The sequence below is a fragment of the Rutidosis leptorrhynchoides genome, chromosome 6, assembly GCF_046630445.1.
Source record: "Rutidosis leptorrhynchoides isolate AG116_Rl617_1_P2 chromosome 6, CSIRO_AGI_Rlap_v1, whole genome shotgun sequence".
NCBI classification, from domain to species: domain Eukaryota; kingdom Viridiplantae; phylum Streptophyta; class Magnoliopsida; order Asterales; family Asteraceae; genus Rutidosis; species Rutidosis leptorrhynchoides.
This window is the reverse complement of record NC_092338.1, coordinates 287,665,367-287,687,938: the sequence shown is the minus strand read 5'-3', so window position 1 is coordinate 287,687,938 and position 22,572 is coordinate 287,665,367.

Here is a 22,572-nt window from a genome sequence, read left to right as displayed (position 1 = left end):
ATCCAAATTCAACAACGGTTGAAAACCGCCCAAAGTCGACAAAAGAGCTACGATGACATTAAAAGAAAAGATAGAGAATTTGAAATTGGAGAGATGGTCATGCTTAAAGTTGCACCTTGGAAAGGCGTTGTTCGATTTGGTAAATGAGGGAAATTAAATCCAAGGTATATTGGACCATTCAAGATTATTGATCGTGTCGGACCAGTAGCTTACCGACTTGAGTTACCTCAACAACTCGCGGCTGTACGTAACACTTTCCACGTCTCGAATTTGAAGAAATATTTTGCTAAAGAAGATCTCACTATTCCGTTCGATGAAATCCAAATCAACGAAAAACTTCAATTCATCGAAGAACCCGTCGAAATAATGGATAGTGAGGTTAAAAGACTTAAGCAAAACAAGATACCAATTATTAAGGTTTGATGGAATGCTCGTAGAGGACCTGAGTTCACCTGGGAACGAGAAGATCAGATGAAGAAGAAATACCCACATTTATTTCCGGAAGATACGTCAACACCTCCAACTGCTTAAAATTTCGGGACGAAATTTATTTAACGGGTAGGTACTGTAGTGACCCGAACTTTTCCATGTTTATATATATTAAATGAAATTGTTATTTTACATGATTAAGTGTTTCCAACATGTTAAGCAATCAAACTTTTTAAGACTTGATTAATTGAAATAGGTTTCATATAGACAATTGACCACCCAAGTTGACCGGTGATTCACGAACGTTAAAACTTGTAAAAACTATATGATGACATATATATGGTTATATATATAGTTAACATGATATTATGATAAGTAAACATATCATTAAGTATATTAACAATGAACTACATATGCAAAAACAAGACTACTAACTTAATGATTTTGAAACGAGACATATATGTAACGATTATCGTTGTAACGACATTTAATGTATATATATAATATTAAGAGATATTCGTACATCATAATATCATGATAATATAATAATTTAAAATCTCTTTTGATATTATAAACATTGGGTTAACAACATTTAACAAGATCGTTAACCTAAAGGTTTCAAAACAACACTTACATGTAACGACTAACGATGACTTAACGACTCAGTTAAAATGTATATACATGTAGTGTTTTAATATGTATTCATACACTTTTGAAAGACTTCAAGACACTTATCAAAATACTTCTACTTAATAAAAATACTTACAAATTACAACCTCGTTCAGTTTCATCAACAATTCTACTCGTATGCACCCGTATTTGTACTCGTACAATACACAGCTTTTAGATGTATGTACTATTGGTATATACACTCCAATGATCAGCTCTTAGTAGCCCATGTGAGTCACCTAACACATGTGGGAACCATAATTTGGCAACTAGCATGAAATATCACATAAAATTACAAAAATATGAGTAATCATTCATGACTTATTTACATGAAAACAAAATTACATATCCTTTATATCTAATCCATACACCAATGACCAAAAACACCTAAAAACACTTTCATTCTTCAATTTTCTTCATCTAATTGATCTCTCTCAAGTTCTATCTTCAAGTTCTAAGTGTTCTTCATAAATTCCAAAAGTTCTAGTTTCATAAAATTAAGAATACTTCCAAGATTGCAAGTTTACTTCCTAGTTTTCTAATTCCATTCCAAGTAATCATCTAAGATCAAGAAACCTTTTTTAATTATAGTAGGTTATCTTTCTAATACAAGGTAATAATCATATTCAAAATTTTATTCAATTTCTATAACTATAACAATCTTATTTCGAGTGGAAATCTTACTTGAAATTGTTTTCGTGTCATGATTCTGCTTCAAGAACTTTCAAGCCATCCAAGGATCCTTTGAAGCTAGATCCATTTTTCTCATTTCCAGTAGGTTTATCCAAGGAACTTGAGGTAGTAATGATGTTCATAACATTATTCGATTCATACATAAAAAGCTGTCTTATTCAACATTATAAACTTGTAATCACTAGAACATAGTTTAGTTAATTCTAAACTTGTTCGCAAATAAAGTTAATCCTTCTAACTAGACTTTTAAAATCAACTAAACACATGTTCTATATCTATATGATATGCTAACTTAATGATTTAAAACCCGGAAACACGATAAACACCATAAAACTATATATAAGCCGTCGTAGTAAAACCGGGGGCTGTTTTGGTTGGGATAATTAAAAGCTAAGAAGAACTTTGATTTAAAATCTATACTTCTGGAAAAATGATTTTTCTTATGAACATGAAACTATATCCAAAAATCATGGTTAAACTCAAAGTGAAAGTATGTTTTTCAAAATGGTCATCAAGATGTCGTTCTTTCGACGGAAATGACTACCTCTTTCAAAAACGACTTGTAACTTGTATTTTGGACTATAAACTTATAATTTTTCTGTTTAAATTCATAAAGTTAAGTTCAATACAAAACCGTGACCACTGGAATCACTCAAAACGGATTAGAAACGAAGAAATGGCGAGTAAAACAAGATTGATAAAAACTACTCATTTTACCTACGTGTAAGTTAGTAATGAATCTATTCCAACTATAACCTAATCAACTTATATTGTATATTATGTAATCTTGAGATACCATAGACACGTATACAATGTTTCGACCTATCATGTCGACCCATCTATATATATATTTCGGAACAACCATAGACACTCTATATGTGAATGTTGGAGTTAGCTATACAGGGTTGAGGTTGATTCCAAAATATATATATAGTTTGAGTTGTGATCAATACTGAGATACGTATACACCGGGTCGTGGATTGATTCAAGATAATATTTATCGATTTATTTTTGTACATCTAACTGTGGACAACTAGTTGTAGGTTACTAACGAGGACAGCTGACTTAATAAACTTAAAACATCAAAATGTATTAAAAGTGTTTTAAATATATTTTGAACATACTTTGATATAAATGCATATATTGTTATAGGTTCGTGAATCAACCAGTGGCCAAGTCTTACTTCCCGACGAAGTAAAAATCTGTGAAAGTGAGTTATAGTCCCACTTTTAAAATCTAATATTTTTGGGATGAGAATACATGCAGGTTTTATAAATGATTTACAAAATAGACACAAGTACATGAAACTACATTCTATGATTGAATTATCAAAATCGAATATGCCCCTTTTTATTAAGTCTGGTAATCTAAGAATTAGGGAACAGACACCCTAATTGACGCGAATCCTAAAGATAGATCTATTGGGCCTAACAAACCCATCCAAAGTACCGGATGCTTTAGTACTTTGAAATTTATATCATATCCGAAGAGTGTCCCGGAATGATGGAGATATTCTTATATATGCATCTTGTTAATGTCGGTTACCAGGTGTTCACCATATGAATGATTTTTATCTATATGTATGGGATGTATACTGAAATATGAAATCTTGTGGTCTATTGTTACGATTTGATATATATAGGTTAAACCTATAACTCACCAACATTTTTGTTGACGTTTAAAGCATGTTTATTCTCAGGTGAATATTAAGAGCTTCCGCTGTTGCATACTAAAATAAGGACAAGATTTGGAGTCCATGTTTGTATGATATTATGTAAAAACTGCATTCAAGAAACATATGTCGATGTAATATATTTCTATTGTAAACCATTATGTAATAGTCGTGTGTAAACAGTATATTTTAGATTATCATTATTTGATAATCTACGTAATGCTTTTGAAACCTTTATTGATAAAATAAAGGTTATGGTTGTTTTAAAAATGAATGCAGTCTTTGAAAAACGTCTCATATAGAGGTCAAAACCTCGCAATAAAATCAATTAATATGGAACGTTTATAATCAATATGAACGGGACATTTCACTCGCATCCATGTAACCTTTTACAGCGAGTTCCTCTTTACCAGACCCATATATTAGAAACATATCCTTAGTCCTCCTAAGGTATTTCAATATACTTTTAACCGCAATCCAATGACTGTTTCCTGGGTTATTCTGGTATCTACTTGTCAAGCTAAGAGCGCATGACACATCCGGTCTAGTGCATATCATTGCATACATGATTGACCCAATAGCAGATGCGTACGGGACTCTCTTCATTCTCTCTTGTTCATCTTTCGTGCTAGGGCACTGAGATGAACTGAGAAGTGTTCCCCTTTAAATAGGTACCAAAACATTCTTATAGTTCTGCATCTTGAACCTTTTCAAGACCTTTTCAATGTATGCACTTTGATTCAAACCTATCAGTTTCTTGGATCTATTCCTGTAGATCCCAATCCCCAAAACGTATTGTGCTTCTCCAAGATTCTTAATGGAGAAGCATTTACTTAACCAAGTTTTAACACCTTGCATTGCCGGAATATCATTTCCAAATAACACTATATCATCTACATATAGTACAAGGAACATGATTGTGCTTCCACTAGCCTTCATGTATACACAAGCTTCATCACCATTTTTAATGAAGCCAAATTTCTTGGCTTTCTCATTAAAACGATGATTCCACATTCTAGATGCTTGTTTCAATTCGTAGATTGACTTCTTTAACTTGTATACCTTTTTAGGACACTTCGGATCAACAAAACCTTCAGGCTGAACCATATAGACATCTTCCTCAAGATGTCCATTTAGGAAAGCGGTCTTGACATTCATTTGCCATATTTCATAATCATAATGAGCAGCAATGGCAAGTAATATCCTAATAGACTTTAGCATTGCCACAGGCGAAAAAGTTTCATCATAGTCAACCCCTTGAGTTTGAGTGAAACCTTTTGCTACAAGTCTACCTTTATATGTATCCAAGTTTCCATGTATGTCGGTTTTCATTTTGAAAAGCCATTTACAATCAACTAGCCTAGAGCCAGGAGGTTGCGCAACAAGTTTCCAAAATTGGTTGTCATACATGGATTGCATCTCAGCGTTCATGGCTTCCTGCCATTTATCTTTATCAATCCTTGATAAAGCATCTTGGTAGTTTGTTGGTTCATCCAGATCAACCACATAGCAACCATCCATGAGAAACCCATATCTCTCAGGAGGATTACTAATCCTACCAGATCTGTGAACGTCTTGTGTATTTTGATCATCCATTTGATCACTCTCAACATTTTCATGTTGAGTGCTAGTGTCAACCAATTGTGTATCATCTACTTGATCTTGAACCTCTTCAAGATCTATCTTCCTTTCAATATTTCCTTCCATTAGGAACTTAGTTTCAACAAATTCTGCCTTCCGAGCAACAAATACATTCTGCTCGAAAGGATTATAGAAATAATATCTCATATCATCCTTGGGATATCCTATGAAGATACACTTCGTGGATCAAGCATTCAACTTATTAGGGACGTAATGCTTAGGATAAGCTACACATCCCCATACCTTTAAGTATGATAGAGATGGAGGTTTTCCAAACCACATCTCATGAGGAGTTCGTTCCAATTTCTTGGTTGGGGCCATATTTAAAATACGAGCCGCGGAACATAGACAATAACCCCAAAATGATAGAGGTAACGAGCTTCTAGCCATCATAGATCGAACCATATCCATTAGGGTTCGGTTCCTCCTTTCGGAAACTCCATTAAGTTGGGTTGTTCCAGGAGGAGTGAGTTGCGAGATGATCCCACAACCTTTAAGATGATCTTGGAAAGCATCGCTAAGGTATTCACCTCCTCTATCGGTACGAAGTACCTTGATTGTCTTATTGAGTTGATTTTGTACTTCGTTTTGATATTCTTTGAATGCCTCAAAAGTTTCGTCCTTATGTCTTAACAAGTAGACATATCCGAAACGACTGAAGTCATCAATGAATGTAACGAAGTATCTTTCACCATTCCTAGTTATGGGCTTAAAAGGTCCACATACATCCGAATGTATTAATCCCAATAAGTCTTTAGCCCTTTCATAGGTCCCTTTGAAAAGTGCTTTTGTCATTTTGCCTTGTAAACAAGATTCACATACGTCAAACGAGTCTAGTTCATTTGATTTCAAAAGTCCATTCTTTTGAAGTGTATGCATTCGATTCTTGTTTATGTGACCAAGGCGACAATGCCATAAGTAGGAATCACTTAAATCTCTTTTGAGTTTCTTGGTGTTTGCATGGAATATTGAGCTATCATGTGATGTGTCATCATGAACCAATTCATAAATACCATTCAAAGGCGAAGCCTTAAAATAGAACACATTATCTAAAGAAACATGGATATCATCATTAATGAAATTAAGATTAAAACCATATTGTTTCAAACGGGATACAGAAATAATGTTTCGCGATAAATCGGGTGCATACAAAACATTTTTTAAAATAAGTTCCAAACCACTTGGAAGCTTTAGAATAAAGTCTCCTTGAGCTACTACCCGCACCTTAGCTCCATTTCCCATGTAGAGACTTGATGTTCCCGCTTCTTGTTTACTTCTTTTGAACCCCTGCATAGAATTGCAAATGTGGGTTCCACATCTCGTGTCTAATACCCATGTATTAGAAGAAGTAATACTAAGCTCAATGTATACCATATATACATTACCTGAGGATTGCCCTGCATCCCTCTTTTCCTTCAACTCCTTTAGGTAGACCGGGCAGTTGCGTTTCCAGTGACCCATCTCACCGCAACCAAAGCACGGATCTTCCTTGGGGTTAGCTTTACCAGCAACCTTTTGCTTCTTGTTGTTGTTGGTTGGAGTAACCAGCTTCCCTTTTCCCTTGCCTTTGCCTTGGTAGGTGGGTCCCTTCCTCTTAGCCGCCTTTGGCTTAGAAGTGTTATTGTTTTTGGACCCGCCTTCATTGATCGTAAACACGGGTGAAGCCCTTTTACCCATGCTTGCTTCTGCCGTCTTAAGCATGGCATGTAATTCGCCAATGCTTTTATCCTACCCATTCATATTGTAATTCATTACAAATGTGTCAAACCTTTTTGACAATGAGTTGAGAATGAGGTCCGTGGCTAATTCATTAGACATGTTGCAGTTTAGACGGTTCGCTCGATCAATTAGGCTTTTCATCTTAAGGACATAAGATGAAACGGGTTGGGAGTTGTCCATCCGACATGCATGAAGCGCTCGGACCGTTTCAAAGCGCTCGACACGAGCTTGTTGAAGGAACATCTCCTTCAACTGTGTGATCGTGTCATATGCACTATGATGCTCAAAATCCTTTTGGAGTTCGGGTATCATGGTCCCAAGCATGAGGCAAGAAACTTGCAACGAATCGGTGCAATATTTCTCCCAAAAATCCATGCCTTCCGTATCATCCTCGTCCGGTTGATCGGGAATGGGGTCTTCCAACACATACGCCCTGTCCTCTAGTTTGAGGACAATTCTTAGATTACGGAACCAATCCATGAAGTTCGTATGGTTGAGTTTTTCCTTTAAAGGATTGACCTCAACGATAGGTTGTTAAAGTTTATTGGTGCGTTCGGAATGTTGTTGTTATTGGCGGCCATCTACAAAATTTTAACAAAGTTGTTTAAGTATCAATTTTAATTTAACGATCAATACCCTTTAAATCCAATTGATATTTATTAAATTTTAGAATCCAACGGTAAACCAAATTTCGGTTAGGTAACCTTTATCCCGTCATTTGATTTAGCTAGGTAGTCATTATATGACAATTGCAATCCTTTTGCAACTTCTAAGTTATGGGATCATGCAATCCTTTTGCATGGCATATTATCCCATCAACGCCTATTTGTTCATCATGCTTCGGTGACTCTAAGTTCATGATTTCCAAATCAAGTTGTCCTACTTGTGTAAACGTGTAAACTTAACATACAAGTGGTTAGGTGACCTTTATCCCACAAGTATGCGAAATTCACCTTAATCATATTAGTTTGTTCATGATGGTTAGGTAACCTTTATCCCATCATGAGTTCCCTAATATGTCTAAGTGTCACATAAAAGGATGGCGTTTAACTTGTTTACCTTGTTTGTTAAAGGGATTTTAAGTTTTCATTATTTCTAGTTTGAGAAAACTTTTATGCCATACACCAACATGCATTTAGTGTATGGTTCATTTGAAATCCATTTTCAAGACTTGTAATTTTAGTAAATTACTTGATATAAACCATTTTATATATATATGATCCTTATCATGTTCTTAATAACCGTTTATTAATGTCCTTTTAGCCATTTCAATTTAACCGATTAAATTGTAGTTTGGTAAATTTCATGTTGTTTATAATTTAACCAATTAAATTTTAGTTTTGCTTGTTGTTAACTTGTGTGATAACTTGTTGTAGTAACATACATAATCTACAATCAAACAAGAAATAAAACAACCACGCATGCAAAACAAATGTGTTCACAATCAAGCCAATTTGGTAGACATTTGTTTAGCCGAAAACAAATGTCACCGGTAAAGGGTTATAACACAAAGTAGGAGATTTCAAATCTCACACTTAATCTTGCATCTTCCTTATCTTCATCTTGCATCTTCATTTTTACAAAATATATCCTAATACATTTTTCTAGAAAATGAAAATACAACCTAATCTATTTTACATACCAAATATAAAATAAATTACATAACTAAATGAATGAATATTACAACCAAATGAATGAATTAATTATTACATACCAAATGAATAATACAAATCATTCAAACACACATGCATTCAATCATAAGGTCAAGGCATTGATTGTGAACTACTACATACAACAAATATGACCAATTTGCAAGTTCCAAACCCTCTTAGAACCTCTTAAGAATTCGGCCAACCTTACAAACCCACCCAAACCCGAACATTTTTACATTCCATATTCATGCATGTGCATGGAATGCAAATATAGTGGGTTTAAAGACCATAAAAGAAGCATAATCCATAGACTTCGGCTCTAGATACCATTGATGGAATTTAATAAGTTTCAAAACAACATGTTCATGTAGTTAACACAATCATAAAACCAATTTTAAGATAGTTAATACGAGCGGAAGCATTAATAGAACAAGTATATTTGTAAAGCCATTTTGTTAAATTCCATATTAATATCAAGTCTTGAAGTCATGCTTACAAATATAACAAAATTAGAAGAGTGTTTATACCTCCTCTAAGATTGTAGAGGGCTGAATTTTGGACAGCAGGAATGTAGAATAAGATGATGCAAAATGAGCTTCTAACTTGAAGCCTCAAGAGATAATACCCCAAGCCAACATCCAACACCTAGTACTTTGGTTGGGATTTAATGATGCTTGATTATCACTTGAAAAACCAAACTTTTGAACCCCTTTTTGCTGCTGAATTATCACGATAGAAACAGCATCCAGTAAGCAGTTTTATTGCTTTGTTTTATCACTAGAATATGTGTAATTGCATGTAGTTTTAAGTCTCCAACAAGTCCTACCTCTTCTACCCATGCTCATGAGGAGTTGTGCTACTTAAAAGCAACAAAAGACTAAGCATGAGTGGACTTCTTGGAGTCCCAAAATCTGCCCACCATGGGAGTATTATAACATTATTGTAATTGTTTTATAAAACTTGTTAATACAATTACAAAACTTGTTAAATAAAACCATGCATTATTTATGTTACTTACATTTTATAAACCTTTTATAAAATATAACATAATATAATCATTTAAACCTATAAACAATTATATATAAATTATCCACATAATTTATCTCAAGTGATAATACTTTAGAAAACCGATTTTCTAAATGTCAAGTGTCGCGTATTTATTTAACGATCCAACCGTTAAGATTAAATACTTGTAAAGTGTTGGTAAGCTTGTTATTGGGTATGACCCGACTTAGATCATAACACATTAGCCACATTAATTTAATATGTCTCTCGGGCATACGAAATACCTTCATCATTCTGTACCTCGAGTATAATTAGCATTCTACATATCATTCTACATCATTTATCTTCGTTCGACATGGTGATTATGTAATCTCTAATGTTTAGAGATTATATATTCTTATTCTAACGGTAAATTAAATGAGTTTAATATCATATTGACTCATTAAATTCATGATTACACCTGAAGAAAATATATATGTATATATGTTTTCATAAAGATTGTAATTAAAAATTCTTTCGTACAAACTAATAATGGTGAAAATATTTTAACGGGTAGGTAATACCCGAGGAATATTTAGTTTTCACATTATTAAATTACACTGTACATTCTTTGAATCTGATTCAACAGTCATTTACTATCCTACTTACATCCATAGATATACGAATCCGTTCACCACAGATTAACCATTTTCATTCAATTTCATATTTGGATTTTGACTTATCAGAATTCAACAAGTGGCATAATGAAGAAAACATTTGACAAAATAAAATTTGTTAGAAACAGACAAATTAACTATGAAAAAAAAATATTTTATTAAGAATCCACGCTAACTGTTCCTAGCTAACTGTTAATTCCGTATTACCTTTTATTTATCGCATTTTATTTGTCGCAATTTTAATTCTCGCACTTTATTTATCGTCATTTAATTTCTGTTATTTATTTTACGCACTTTAAATATCGGGACACGTATACAAGGTTTTGACATATCATATCGATGCATCTATATATATTATTTGGAATAACCATAGACACTCTATATGCAGTAATGCGGGAGTTAGCTATACAGGGTTGAGGTTGATTCTACAATAATATATATAGTTTGAGTTGTGATCGAGTCTGAGACATGTACACGGGTCACGATACGTATTAATTAATTCGAATATTATATATTAAATTATATATGAATTATTAGACTGTTAAACTGTGGACTATCGACTGTGGACTAATGACATTGGACAATTAAAATGAATTAAAATATTGATTATAACATATGAAACGAAACATTTCTTCAAATCCACCACTTGATTTCATCTTAAACCTCATTTGTATCTCGACGATTACAATCTGCGTTCAAACCTTTCATGATTCTTGAAAACACCTCAATCGAGAGGATGAACCAACTACATCTCATCTACGGAAGAAAAGATTTATGCATATAGTTATGCACCTGAAAAACTCTTGAAACCTGAGTAAAGGTTTAACACGTATCTGTGCTAGCTCCTTTGGCATTGTTATTACAGAAAATAACATTGCAATTCTTTTTCACAATAGTCAGTTTTGTCACAGCTCCAGCAAGTAAACTTTGACTTTTCGTTCGAATCAACCTTATTATAACTTGGATATATACGTTTGCCATTGTTATTGTTAACGGGAAACCTTTTATATTCTACAATATTACCAACAGACGTACCAGCAACCTTGTCACGACCCTACTTTTTCCGTTATCTTTTATCGTTAATTATTTAATGACCGTTAACTGTTAATTGTGCTACGTCATTTCTATGGCCTATATTATTATATTAATAATAATATATTAATTATTAAGTGTTATGTGAATATTTGTATTCGTATTTTAAATTATACGTTTCTACGTGTCGCGGAATTCTATCCGACGAATCTTTTCGGTTTTTAAACCAGCGGTCGCGTTTTTGGGATATTTAAATCCTAATTATTTTAAATATGATATTTTAAGATCATATTATTATATAGGGTATTTATATTTATTTTACATCGCGCGTTTGTTATCTTTCCGGATTTTTAATCGCGTAAGTGCGTTTTCGCGTTTCGGGACTCGTTCGGGCTTTCAGGCCATCAGGAAATAATCTTTTAGCAATTTGGCCCACCATGGGCCCACCCCATCCATATTCGGCTGAATGGGGGGAGGGAGGGAGTATTACTCCCTTGATTTCTATTTTTGATGTTTTATTTTTCCATACCACAAAATCCCTTAACCTAATATTATTTTTGGTGCTCTCTCCTCTCTCCCTCTTCTATTTGCTGTCGCCAACCATCACCATATCATCATCATCATAAACCAAAAATATTGCTTGGATCAAGGATCAATTAACACCAACGCATTCCTCGTTCCGTTCTCTACGCGATAATACCAATTGTTTCTTGATTAGGGTATAAACCCTAACCCTAACCCTAGAACTTTTATTTTTTTTTTATTTTTCTGTATTTTATGTTTATATTATTAGTATGATGATTATTAGTTGTTGTAATGTTGATTGCATGCGTAGAATTGCTCGATTGCATATTTTTTCGGTTTGATAAAATTGGGACAGCAGCTTTTTTGCGTGTTTCTGATATTGTAACTGATGTTGATCATAAAATAAAGTATATAAATGAGTTTCTCTCATCAAGACATTAATTTTAGACTCCGGATTCATGTCGTTTCGATTTCCGGGGCCCTAGATATGATCAAAGTGGTATTTTGTTAAGATTGAAATGTGATTTTGGTATGAACCAGGTTTGGTCCGACTTTGTGACCATATTTGGTGACTTTAGGGTATTTTAGTGTGTTAGTACTGATGGTGGGGCGAACTTTCATGTTTGGGTCATCTCAATCCGAGCCACGAATCACCCGTTACGTCTAAAACACGTTTTTGATTGAATTGAAGTTCCAAGTAGTGTATTGGCTGTATATCACGACTTGTGGGCTGTTCATGGTGTGTTCTTGAGTATACCAAAGTTTCGGATGGTTTGATTAGGCGGACATATATGTAAGGCTCGCCGAAAACCGACACCCGGGGCTAAGGATACGACCCGATGAACTTTTGATTTAAAACTTATGATTAATTATTAAACTTATGATATAATTAATGGATTTCATTATCATTTAATTACTTACGATAAAAAAAGTAATTATTATTATTTAAGACTTATGATATATATTTATTATATCATTTAATTAATACTTACGATTTAAGTAACATTTTAATTAAACATATGATTAATAATACTTCATTATTAATGGAAAATACTTATGATAAGTATTAAACTTATATTATGAGATTACTATTATAAGACTTATAATAAGGATTAATTAATTATTTAATTATTTAATTATTATAAGGCTTAATTATTATTTAATTATAATTTAATTATTAAATACTTATGATTTAATAATTATAATTAGAAACTTATGATATGATTAATAATTCATTATTAATTAACAATACTTATGATATGATTTAAAATTTATTATTAATTAATAATACTTACATTATGACTAATATTTAATTAATTAATTAAATACTTATGTTATATAAATTATATCATTTAAATTTATATTAACTTTAATAATTTATTTTAATTTAATTAAACTTATGTTATGACATAATTAGACATATTTAACTTTAATAAACGTTATAACATACATTATTATTGTAACTTATACTTTTAAAATTTACGTTGACCATGTTTGACCAAGGTTGACTTTTGAGTTGACTTTCGGTTGACTTTGACTTTTAGTTGACTTTTGTTGACTTTCTAATTAAGGAAACTTTCCTAACTTATAAACTTTCCTAAAATAGCAACTTTCTAAATTTGGAAACTTTCCAAAAATAGAAACTTTCCAAAAATAGAAACTTTCCAAAAATAGAAACTTTCCAAAAATAGAAACCTTCCAAAAATGGAAACCTGCTAAAAATAGAAACTTTCTAAAAATAGAAAGTGTGTGTCCGTAAGCTGTTCCGATCAAACCGATGCATATTGAGTAATATTCTATGACTATTTGCAACATGTACAATAGCTATCATACTAAGACTTGACCTAAGTTAGTTATTTATATCGACCTGCTTTATTTATAGGTCGGCGTTGTGATCATTCCTGATCACTGTAATACATTTGCTGTTCGCTTAATTGTGTTGGTTACTTCATTACTATTAAGGTGAGTTATAGTCCCGTTTTTACATACTTTTCAAAGTATATTTTTGGGATGTGATTACATGCATTTTATTTCACGTTTAGACACAAGTGACAATTAAATTTAAATTATTCATTGTGAGTTGGACAAAAATATTCCCTAGTCTGGCAACTGTAATCATTAGTTTCTACCGGTGAACGCGAATCCTATGGATAGATCTATCGGGTTTGACAACCCCATTTCGAGCTAGTCGCGCTAGCAATTTATAATCGGAATGTTTAGTACTTTGTATTTTGTTGTTGATACACTGTCCAGTGTATATTTTTATTGTGATTGGCAAGGGTAAATAAAGGGTTAAGTGGTTACCAGGTGGCTCATTGATAACGGAATAATGTTTAATGTTTTCTAACATTTTTAAATCTTGTGGTCTAAAGTTTATTCAATTATTTAAACCTATAATTCACTCAACCTTTGTGTTGACAGTTTACTCGCATGTTTTCACAGGTACTTGAGTTTATGTGATGCTTCCGCTGTGTTTAGAAGAGTCTGCATGCATTTGGGCAGATTTTTATGAAACAATTTATGAAACTTTGGCTTGCATTCGGTTTTTGAATAATTATTACTTGTGGGTTGTTGACAATGTTTTGTGTCAACTTTGGATTATTAATATGTTGGGTTACTTTTAAACTACATATTTTGGTATGCTTTCCTTTTTGGGAAACTTTTGAAATAAAAGAATGCAATGTCGTTTGTTAAATTCATTTAAGTTCGATCAAGCTGTGGGACCAAGTGACGGAGCTGTTAAGTGTTTTGACGGGGCCATCACAGTTGGTATCAGAGCTCTGGATGTAGGGAACTAGGCGGTCTTAATTTGGTTAACCCGTGGTTCTTAGGGTACATTAGAACAGCCTGACCCTTTTACTATAGCATTATTATGCATTTCATTTCATATTAGTTATATCATTAGCATTTATATCTTTTGGTATGTGGTTTGCGGTTTTACTGTTTGCAGATGTCGACTTCGAGCAATAACTCCGTTGCTGCTCCTGCTCCTCCGGCTGCTGCCAGACGCTGTGCTGGTTAATCAGAGATCGATGATCCTGTTCACTACTACTTTTCCACTCTTACTCATATGAATAGGGCTTACAATGAAGTGACGTGTATTAATGCCCTTAGTGATTGTATGCGTACTTTGCCACACAACGAGATGATGGACCAGATTCGAGCTAGTATGGATTCGTTTGTTAGCTTCAAGAACAATGTTGGGTTCGAGACTCGTAAGCGTAACCGTGAAGTTGACGCTAGGTTCGAGGCTCTAGAGAGAACAGTTCGTGGTTTGAAGGAAGAGTTGGAAGAAGTGAAAGAAAAGTTGCGGAAGTATGAGCCTTCTGCTGAGACTCATGCCGGCCCGGCTTATCACACCCGTTCTAAGCAGATGTGATATGATGATTCATGATTGATTACTTATTTCATAAGACTTAATGTCCTTTCATACATACATTTTTGGGTTATGTACGGCGTTTTGCCGAGGATTTTATTAAGATTTTGTTATGGGATGTTTTTCATTATGTATGGATGGTTATTTTTATGAAATCTATTATCATTATCACATTTTATTTCTAATGTTGTGACTCTTGGCATGTTATATTATGCGTAATGTAGATCATGTATGTTAGGTGCTATGTATGTTGTTTGATGTTATCATAAAATATGTATGCATGTGGTGGTTATTTCTATAACAATCATAACTGTCATGTTATTACTCATAGTGTTTACTGACTATTATTTTAATGGTTAATCTTTTCGTGTTCGATCTATTCCTTTATAACACTGTTATTATTCTTAGTACTAACGGTTGTGTTATTCTGTTTTGAAGATCATGCCTCCTATAGAGTCCAACGAAGCCCGTATCCAACGTCTTGTTACCGAAGGGATAGCTGCTGCTATGGCAGGGAATGCTAATACAAATGCTAATGCGAACAACAATCAGGTGGGATGCTCCCACAAAACGTTCATGGCAAGTCGCCCACAGGAATTCAGTGGTACAGAAGGACCCATAGGACTTACCCGCTGGTTCGAGAAAATCGAGTCTATTTTCAGGGTTAGTCGAGTCTGACAGGAAGACAAGGTTAGTTTTGCTAGCTGCAATTTGAAGGATAGTGCATTGACCTGGTGGAACAACTTGGTTAACAGTTTGGGAAATGATGTGGCTTATGGTTTAACTTGGAATAATTTCAAGGAAAGAATGATCACCCGCTACCGACCAAGGGGTGAGCTTAAGAAGTTAGAGGTTGAACTTAAAAACTTGAAAATGAAGGGCACCGAATTAGATGCCTACGAGCAGAGATTCTTTGAGTTGACTTTGTTGTGCCCTAATGTTTATGCCGATGAGAATCTTAAGATTGAAGCTTACATTGATGGGTTGTCCGAGAAAATTGAACATGGAGTTGAATCTAGTGAGCCCCAGACTATTGAGGCCGCGATGTCGATGGCTCATATGTTGAATGATAAGATCTTGAGAAGAAGTAAGGCTGCTGTAATCGAACCCAGTGAAGAGGCTGTTAAGAAAGCTGATAATGGGAAGAGAAAGTGGGATAATAACCGCAATCAAAACCAGAATCAACAGAAAAAGCAGGATACTTCTGGTTCGAATAACCGCAGTCAGCATGTGTGTCCACGTTTTTACAAGGCTCATGATGGTTTCTGTACCGTGACTTGTAAGAGGTGTTCTAAACATGGACACATTGCTAAGGATTGTACGGTGCTTCTGCCGGGTTCTACTGCTCCTGCTGCAGGTGGTAATAATGGTAATAATGCTGGTAATAGAGGTGGTAATGGTAATGGTAATGGAAAGTTGAATAATGGTGGTAATCCGAGGGTTTGTTACGAGTGTGGGAAGCCGGGGCATTTTCGTGATGCCTGTCCCAACAAGAAGACTGCAGAGACTGCGCGTGGTAGAGCGTTCAACATTAACGCCAGGGATGCTGAGGAAGATCCGAAACTTGTTACTGGTATGTTCTCGGTCAACGATTTATCAGTTTATGTACTATTTGATTCAGGGGCTGATTTGAGTTTTGTGTCGAGTAAATTAAGTCCAACAATCAAAACACCGTTAACTCCATTAGACAATACTTATGTTGTTGAAATAACTAATGGTAAGGTACTCACTGCTAAGACTGTGCATCGTAAGTGAAATATTAGTTTAGTTGGTAGAGATTTTGAGATAGATTTGGTACCGATTGAACTTGGTAGTTTTGATGTTGTTATTGGGATGGATTGGTTATCTGCGAATCGTGCTGAGATTGTGTGTTATGATAAAGCTATTCGTATTACTAATGTGGTTGGAGAGCCGCTGATGGTTTTTGGAGATAAGAGGTGCCGACAGTTAAATCTTATTAGCTGTCTGAAGGTTCTTAAACATCTTCGCAAAGGCTGTCATGCTATTCTAACCCATGTTGTTAATTCCGAAAGAGAAACGAAGAGTGTTGGAGATGTTCATGTTGTTAGAGATTTTCCCGAGGTATTTCCCCAAGATTTACCTGGCCTTCCGCCGCAATGCGCGGTAGAATTTCAAATTGATCTTGTTCCCGGTGCTGCTCTCGTAGCACGTGCTCCTTATCGTCTTGCGCCTTCTGAACTTCAAGAATTGTCAAGTCAATTCCGCGAGTTGTTAGACAAGGGTTTCATTCATCCTAGTTCATTCCCTTGGGGAGCTCCTGTTCTGTTTGTTAAGAAGAAGGATGGTTCTTTTCGTTTGTGCATTGATTATCGTGAGTTGAACAAGCTTACTATTAAAAACCGTTATCCCCTTCTGAGGATTGATGATCTGTTCGATCAGCTTCAGGGTTCATCTGTTTATTCAAAAATCAATCTTCGTTCCGGCTATCATCAGTTGCGTGTTAAAGAATCTGATGTTTCGAAAACTGCTTTTCGCACCCACTACGGTCACTTTGAGTTTCTTGTTATGCCGTTCGGATTGACAAATGCACCTGCTGTGTTCATGGACCTCCTGAACCGTGTGTGTAGACCCTATCTGGACAAGTTCGTTATTGTGTTTATCGACGACATCCTTATTTATTCGAAGAGTGATGAAGAGCAAGAGGAACATTTGAGGTTAGTGCTTGATCTATTGAAAAAAGAAGAGTTGTACGCTATGTTCTCTAAGTATGCATTCTGGTTACGATAAGTTCAATTCCTTGGACATATTGTTAGTAAACAAGGGATACAAGTTGATCCTGCTAAGATTGAGGCGATTGAAAGGTGGGAAACTCCGAAAACTCCTACCCAGATTCATCAGTTCCTAGGATTGGCAGGTTACTATCGAAGGTTCATACAAGATTTCTCTCGTATCGCGAAACCTCTGACTGCTTTAACGCATAAAGGGAAGAAGTACGAGTGAAAGGATGAACAAGTGGCTGCTTTTCAGATTTTAAAGAAGAAGTTGACTACCGCTCTGATATTGTCACTACCTGAGGGTAATGATGATTTTGTTGTTTATTGCGATGCTTCGCGTCAAGGCTTTGGTTGTGTTTTGATGCAACGAAAGAAAGTTATTGCGTACGCATCACGTCAGTTGAAAATCCACGAGCAGAACTATACAACTCATGATTTAGAGTTGGGGGCCGTTGTTTTTGCACCTAAGATTTGGAGACATTACTTGTATGGGGTCAAGAGTACTGTGTACACAGATCACAAAAGTCTTCAACATATCCTCGATCAGAAACAGTTAAACATGAGACAACGAAGATGGATTGAGACGTTGAATGATTACGATTGTGAACTTTTGTATCATCCGGGTAAGGCCAATGTGGTGGCGGATGCGTTGAGTCGTAAAGAAAGGGCTGAACCTCGCAGGTTTAGGGCCTTGAATATGACAATTAGAACAAACCTCGCAAGGCAGATTCTTGAGGTACAACAAGAATCCTTAAAGGAAGAGAATTTTGTGAAAGAGAACGTAAGAGGTATGGCTAAGAAATTCGAGATTCGAGCAGATGGTTCTAGGTACTTTGCAGGACGTCTTTGGGTTCCGAAGTTTGGTGAACTGCGACAACTTGTTTTGGATGAGGCTCATAAGTCTAGGTACTCTATTCATCCTGGTTCAGGAAAGATGTATCATGATCTTAAGGAGCTGTATTGGTGGCCAAATTTGAAAGGTAATGTGGCTACGTATGTGGCTAAGTGTTTGACATGTGCTAAGGTTAAAGCTGAACATCAAAAACCGTCTGGAATGCTAATACAGCCCGAGATTCCCGAGTGGAAGTGGGAAGGAATTATAATGGATTTTATTACTAAGTTACCGAGAGTTGCGGGTGGCTATGACACTATTTGGGTGATTGTAGATCGACTCACTAAGTCGGCTCACTTTTTGTCGATTAGGGAAACGGATTCAATGGAGAAGCTTACACGTTTGTACTTGAAGGAGATTGTTTTTAGGCATGGTGTTCCTGTATCCATTATTTCGGACCGAGACAGTCAATTTGTATCGAGGTTTTGGCGATCTTTCCAGGAAGCCTTGGGAACTAGATTAGATATGAGCACCACTTATCATCCTCAAACGGATGGTCAGAGTGAAAGGACCATTCAGACGTTGGAGGATATGTTACGAGCGTGTGTTATTGATTTTGGTAATGGGTGGGATAAATATTTGTCGCTAGCTGAATTTTCTTATAACAACAGTTATCACGCAAGTATTCAAGCCGCACCGTTTGAAGCTCTGTACGGCAGAAAGTGTAGGTCTCCTGTCTGTTGGAATGAGGTTGGGGATGCTCACCTCACAGGTCCAAAAATTATTCACGAGACTACTGAGAAGATTGTACAGATTAAGGACAGGTTGAGAACCACTAGAAGTCGGCAAAAGAGTTATGCCGATAGGGGAAGGAAAGATGTGGAATTTCAAGTTGGTGATCGTGTTATGTTAAAGGTTTCACCTTGGAAGGGTGTGATCCGTTTTGGTAAAAGGGGAAAGCTAAGTCCTCGTTTTGTTGGACCGTTTGAGATTATTGAAAGAGTTGGACCGGCGGCTTATCGTTTGAATTTGCCACAAGAACTCAGTGCTGTTCACGATGTTTTTCATGTATCGAATTTAAAGAAGTGTTTGGCCGAGGCCGATAAGACTATTTCTCTGGAAGAACTTCATGTTGATAAGAAACTACACTTTATTGAGGAACCTATTGAAATTATGGATCGAGAAGTTAAGACTCTTAAGCAGAGCCGAATTCCTATTGTCCGGGTTAGATGGAACGCCAGACGCGGTCCCGAGTTCACTTGGGAGCGTGAAGATCAGATGAAGCAGAAGTACCCGCATTTGTTCCCAGATGCTGAGACAACCCCTGCACCAGCTTAAATTTCGGGACAAAATTTCCGTAACGGGAAGGTACTGTCACGACCCTACTTTTTCCGTTCTCTTTTATCGTTAATTATTTAACGACCGTTAACTGTTAATGGTGCTACGTCATTTCTATTGCCTATATTATTATATTAATAATAATATATTAATAATTAAGTGTTATGTGAATATTTGTATTCGTATTATAAATTATACGTTTCTACATGTCGCGGAATTCTATCCGGCTAATCTTTTCGGTTTTTAAACCAACGGTCGCGTTTTTGGGATATTTAAATCCTAATTATTTTAAATATTATATTTTAAGATCATATTATTATATAGGTTATTTATATTTATTTTTCGTCGCGCGTTTGTTATCTTTCCGGATTTTTAATCGCGTAAGTGCGTTTTCGCGTTTCGGGACTCGTTCGGGCTTTCGGGCCATCAGGAAACAATCTTTTAGCAAGTTGGCCCACCATGGGGCCCACCCCATCCATATTCGGCCGAATGGGGGGAGGGAGGGAGTATTACTCCCTTGATTTCTATTTTTGATGTTTTATTTTTCCATACCACAAAATCCCTTAACCTAATATTATTTTTGGTGCTCTCTCCTCTCTCCCTCTTCTCTTTTCCATCGCCAACCATCACCATATCATCATCATCATCAACCAAAAATATTGCTTGGATCAAGGATCAATTAACACCAACGCATTCCTCGTTCCGTTCTCTACGCGGTCATACCAATTGCTTCTTGATTAGGGTATAAACCCTAACCCTAGAACTTTTAATTTTTATTTATTTTTCTGTATTTTATGTTTATATTATTAGTATGGTGATTATTAGTTGTTGTAATGTTGATTGCATGCGTAGAATTGCTCGATTGCATATTTTTTCGGTTTGATAAAATTGGGACAGCAGGTTTTTCGCGTGTTTCTGATATTGTAACTGATGTTGATCATAAAATAAAGTATATAAATGAGTTCCTCTCATCAAGACATTAATTTTAGACTCCGGATTCATGTCGTTTCGATTTCCGGGGCCCTGGATATGATCAAAGTGGTATTTTGTTAAGATTGAAATGTGATTTTGGTATGACCCAGGTTTGGTCCGACTTTGTGACCATATTTGGTAACTTTAGGGTGTGTTAGTGTGTTAGGAATGATGGTGGGGCGAACTTTCATGTTCGGGTCATCTCAATTCGAGCCACGAATCACCCGTTACGTCTAAAACACGTTTTTGATTGAATTGAAGTTCCAAGTAGTGTATTGGCTGTATATCACGACTTGTGGGCTATTTATGGTGTGTTCTTGAGTATACCAAAGTGTCGGGTAGTTTGATTAGGCGGAGATATATGTAAGGCTCGCCGAAAACCGACACCCGGGGCTCAGGATACGACCCGATGAACTTTTGATTTAAAACTTATGATTAATTATTAAACTTATGATATAATTAATGGATTTCATTATCATTTAATTACTTATGATAAAAAAAGTAATTATTATTATTTAAGACTTATGATATATATTAATTATATCATTTAATTAATACTTACGATTTAAGTAACATTTTAATTAAACATATGATTAATAATACTTCATTATTAATGGAAAATACTTATGATAAGTATTAAATTTATATTATGAGATTACTATTATAATACTTATAATAAGGATTAATTAATTATTTAATTATTATAAGGCTTAATTATTATTTAATTATAATTTAATTATTAAATACTTATGATTTAATAATTATAATTAGAAACTTATGATATGATTAATAATTCATTATTAATTAAAAATACTTATGATATGATTTAAAATTTATTATTAATTAATAATACTTACATTATGACTAATATTTAATTAATTAATTAAATACTTATGTTATATAAATTATATCATTTAAATTTATATTAACTTTAATAATTCCTTTTAATTTAATTAAACTTATGTTATGACATAATTAGACATATTTAACTTTAATAAACGTTATAACTTACATTATTACTGTAACTTATACTTTTAAAATTTACGTTGACCATGTTTGACCAAGGTTGACTTTTGAGTTGACTTTCGGTTGACTTTGACTTTCAGTTGACTTTTGTTGACTTTCTAATTAAGGAAACTTTCCTAACTTATAAACTTTCCTAAAATAGCAATTTTCTAAATTTGAAAACTTTCCAAAAATAGAAACTTTCCAAAAATAGAAACTTTCCAAAAATAGAAACTTTCCAAAAATAGAAACCTTCCAAAAATGGAAACCTGCTAAAAATAGAAAGTGTGTGTCCGTAAGCTGTTCCGATCAAACCGATGCATATTGAGTAATATTCTATGACTACTTGCAACATGTACAATGGCTATCATACTAAGACTTGACCTAAGTTAGTTATTTATATCGACCTGCTTTATTTATAGGTCGGCGTTGTGATCATTCCTGATCACAGTACTACATTTGCTGTTCACTTAATTGTATTGGTTACTTCATTACTATTAAGGTGAGTTATAGTCCCGTTTTTACATACTTTTCAAAGTATATTTTTGGGATGTTATTACATGCATTTTATTTCACGTTTAGACACAAGTGACAATTAAATTTAAATTATTCATTGTGAGT